At 36.7% G+C, this 4,778-nt stretch overlaps 1 pseudogene; it reads left to right on the forward strand.

The window, feature by feature from the left end:
• Nucleotides 1-1,603: 1,603 nt before the first annotated feature.
• Nucleotides 1,604-2,520, forward strand: LOC123936059 (annotated as a pseudogene).
• The last annotated feature ends 2,258 nt before the right edge of the window (nucleotides 2,521-4,778 follow it).

Raw genomic sequence — 4,778 nt, forward strand, 5'->3', positions numbered from 1 at the left:
AAGATCAAAAGCTTTTGCACAGCAAAGGAAACAGTTAACAAAACCAAAAGACAACTGACAGAATGGGAGAAGATATTTGCAAATGACATATCAGATAAAGGGCTAGTATCCAAAATCTATAAGGAACTTAGCAAACTCAACACCCAAAGAACAAACAATCCAATCAAGAAATGGGCAGAGGACATGAACAGACATTTCTGCAAAGAAGACATCCAGATGGCCAACAGACACATGAAAAAGTGCTCCACATCACTCGGCATCAGGGAAATACAAATCACAACCACAATGAGATATCACCTCACACCAGTCAGAATGGCTAAAATGAACAAGTCAGGAAATGACAGATCCTGACGAGGATGTGGAGAAAGGGGAACCCTCCTCCACTGTTGGTGGGAATGCAAGCTGGTGCAACCACTCTGGAAAACAGCATGGAGGTTCCTCAAAATGTTGAAAATAGAACTACCCTATGACCCAGCAATTGCACTACTGGGTATTTACCCTAAAGATACAAACATAGTGATCCGAAGGGGCACGTGTACCCGAATGTTTATAGCAGCAATGTCTACAATAGCCAGACTATGGAAAGAACCTAGATGTCCATCAACAGATGAATGGATAAAGAAGATGTGGTATATATACACAATGGAATACTATGCAGCCATCAAAAGAAATGAAATCTTGCCATTTGTGACGACGTGGATGGAACTAGAGCGTATCATGCTTAGTGAAATAAGTCAATCGGAGAAAGACAACTATCATATGATCTCCCTGATATGAGGACATGGAGAAGCAACATGGGGGGGTAGGAGATAGGAGAAGAATAAATGAAACAAGATGGGATTGGGAGGGAGACAAACCATAAATGACTCTTAATCTCACAAAACAAACTGGGGGTTGCTGCGGGGAGGTGGGATTGGGGGAGGGGGAGCGGGCTATGGACATTGGGGAGGGGAAGCGAACCATAAGAGACTATGGACTCTGAAAAACAACCTGAGGGTTTTGAAGGGTCAGGGGTGGGAGGTTGGGGCAACCTGAGGGTTTTGAAGGGTCAGGGGTGGGAGGTTGGGGGAACAGGTGGTGGGTAATGGAGAGGGCACGTTTTGCATGGAGCACTGGGTGTTGTGCAAAAAGAATGAATACTGTTACGCTGAAAAAATAAATAAAATGAAACTCAAAAAAAATAAAAAATAAAAAAAAATAAAAACAAAAACAAAAAAACAAAAAAAAAAAACCACTGGGAAATTGATTGGGATTAATTCATCTAGTGATCAAAAGAGAAAAAAAAAGTGAAGGCTAAGGGAAATTGAGCAACCTTACATTCTCTAAAATGTGCCCTGTGTGTAACGATTTTGACTAAACTCTGATTTTGACTAAACTCTGATCATACAGGACTTACTCTCTGAAAGTTACTGTAATAAGATAATTTGTTTTCCCCTCATCTAAGGAAGAAAATAGAAGTGGCGTACGGTCTTGAAATTTCATTTGGCTGAGAAAATGCTATGGAGGCAATAAAAGCATGTAGTAATAATCACTTTCTTTTTCCTTAAAGGATTTTCATGGAATCTCGGGATATGATCTGTTCTGATGTGTTTCAGTTTAAACTATGAAGACGGGAAACCAATGTGTAGAAACAGATTTTATACTTTCTGGTCTTTTCCAATATGGTCAAATGGACACTTTCCTCTTTGTTGCCATTGTAACCCTCTTTTCAGTGGCTCTGGTGGGGAATATCATACTGGTCCTTCTCATTCAGTTGGACATCATACTCCACACTCCAATGTCCTACTCAGTCAGCTCTCCTTTATTGACATGATGTACATCTCCACCACCGTGCCCAAGATGACCACTGACTTCCTGACAAAGAGTAAGATCATTACATTTTTAGGTTGTGAAATTCAAGCATTTGTATTCTTGACACTTGGTGGAACTGAAGCCCTTCTCCTTGGTTTCATGTCCTATGATTGATATGTAGCCATCTGTCACCCTTTACACTATCCTGTACTTATGAGCAAGAATATCTGTTGGTTCATGGTCACATGCACATGGGGCAGTAGCTCTATCAATGCTTTAGTGCATACGTTGTATGCTTTTCAACTTCCATTTTGTAGGTCTCGAATTGTTAACCACCTTTTCTGTGAAGTTCCATCTCTGGTACCACTGGTGTGTCAGGATACTTCCCAGTATGAGCATACAATCCTCCTAAGTGGGTTTATCATTCTGCTGCTACCATTCATGGCCATTCTAGCTTCCTATGTCCGTATACTTACTGTGGTGTTCCAGGTGAGCTCAGGTAAAGGACAGACAAAAGCTATCTCCACTTGTTCCTCTCACCTAATTGTGGCAAGCCTATTTTATATGACTACCCTCTCCACCTATGCAAGGCCACACTCCTTGCATTCTCCAGAACAGGATAAGGCAGTGGCAGTGTTTTACACCATCATCACACCTCTTCTGAATCCATTCATCTACAGCCTGAGAAATAAAGAGGTTACTGGTGCCCTGAAAAGACTGTTGGCATAATTGATATTTGTACAGGATATGTCACTTTAGGAACCCCTTATTGATTGAGATTGACCAATATAGATCACTTTACCTAGAATACTGTTTGGAATATGTTAATCTAAAGGATATTTATGCAATAAATTGATAAATATATTGATTCTTGCTCATTTCAGGATGGCTTAATCATAGTTATTGAAGCTACATGCTTTTCCAAATTGAAACCTCGAAAAAATGGTGTTATTGTCAACAGTATTTGGCTTCTGGGAATACATTTCAACTGTTAACTCAATGTTTGCATCTTGAATCATGTATTTTGTAATGTCCTCCTTAATGTCTGAATGTAGTGAGTAGGAAATATACTATACTCAAGCACGTGATATTAAAAGTATAATAAGGAAACTGTAATATATGTCACTGTAAGTAGTTCACTCATGTCTACATTCATTCAAAAGTGATGTACGGTTATGTCTGTTGTGCTAGTATAGACACTGGTGATGTGGCAGTAAACAATGATAAAAACTGACAGAATGCTCTGATCTCATTAAGATTTCATTCCATTGCAGGGGGACATAATAAAATAAAATAAAATAAAATAAAACAAAATAAAATAAAACAACATAAAGTAAGATAGGATAAAATAAGATAAAACAAAACAGACTTGAAAAATCTGGAGTACACCAACCAGTAGTAACTATTAGGGGCAAAAAAAAAAAAAGTTAAAAATTGGCTTAGAGAAAGTGAGAGAATTTTCTGGTTTTATATATAATAGTCCAATGTAGGGACAACCAAGAGAATGATAGTTGGTCAAAAATTGAATGGAAATGAGTTAATAATTCATACAGATTTCTCATTAGGAATGCTCTAGGCATAGGAGGAAGCCAATGAAAATGTCTTAAAGAGTAAATAAGCATGGCAAGTAAATGAAAATCAAAGTATAACATCAAAGCTAATGGAAAAAAGACAGAAATTGTAGAAATGAATGACGATAATGGAGGATTTAAAATGTTAGGTTGACCATGGTAAGCATTTGGGCTTTAATCCAAGAAAATTGGCAGGCATTGGTGTGGTTCTACAGAAAACTGAAAATCACAATTGTGTTTCCATTACAGGAGCACAGTTGTTAAAAGATACTGCCTTGGATAAAAGTGGTAATGGTAGAGTAGCAAGAACTGGCCAGTCTCTGGAAATAGTGGAAAGCAGACATTTGAGACTTATGGTGAGATTATGATGTGAAGTGTGAGGTAATTAGAAAAGCAGAGAATTGAGGGGAACCTGACTGGCTCAGTCAGTAGAGCATGAAACCTCTCATCTTGGGATTGTGAATTTTAGCCCCGGGTTGGGTTTAGAGATTACTTAAAAATAAAATGTTAAAAAAAAAGTATAGCAGATAATCGGGCTAAGAGACTGTAATAAACAACTGGAAGTAAGAAATCATTATTATCACCATTGAGGAAAAACACAGGAACAACATTTCCATCACCCACTTCCTTAGTGCTCCTTCACTACTAGCACCTCAACTATGCAGTGGTCATTATTCTGACTCCCATCAACATTAAATGGAAACCCTTACTAATATAATCAAACAACAACTTCTCTGGAGCTTCCAGGTTCTTTTTTTTTTTTTCAATGTTAACAGAAGCTATATATATATATACCTTGGTAATACAAGGAATAATGCTATTGTTTTTATTGCTGAGTTGAACTCCATTGTACAAATATATTATGATTGCCTTCATAGGATCATTTGATATTTTCATCTATTATGAATAAAAATGTTATATCCCTCTCTACACAAAAATATTCTTTGGGAAACATTCACTCAATTATTTTATTGTATTCCTAGGCATAAAACTGTTTGGTCATAGGTAAGATATATGTTTAATAAAAAAATAAACAGTTGTATTAATATCAAATATTCTAATCAAAATATTGAAACTTCTTGGTGCTTAAGGGTTGGGAAAGTAATGGTTTGATGCTAAATTTAAATACATATTTTTGTGAAATACTTTAGAGACACATTGATATCAACTGTGTGTTTGCTATTAATAAATTCTATAAGAATTTAAATTTTGTTAGGACCACTCATTCTTGGTTCAAGATAAGTTACTGTATTTGGCCCATAAATATTTTTCTTAATGTAGCTTATTTGTTTAGAATATACTATGCATCTGTAAGTCAACCACCAATCCAATAATTAAAACATTGTTAAATGTTTTAGAAATTGTGGAGCATAATGAATAACATGGAGGACATTGGGAGAAGGAGAGGAGAAGGGA

Source organism: Meles meles, unplaced genomic scaffold (genome assembly GCF_922984935.1).
Source record: "Meles meles unplaced genomic scaffold, mMelMel3.1 paternal haplotype, whole genome shotgun sequence".
Lineage (NCBI taxonomy): Eukaryota > Metazoa > Chordata > Mammalia > Carnivora > Mustelidae > Meles > Meles meles.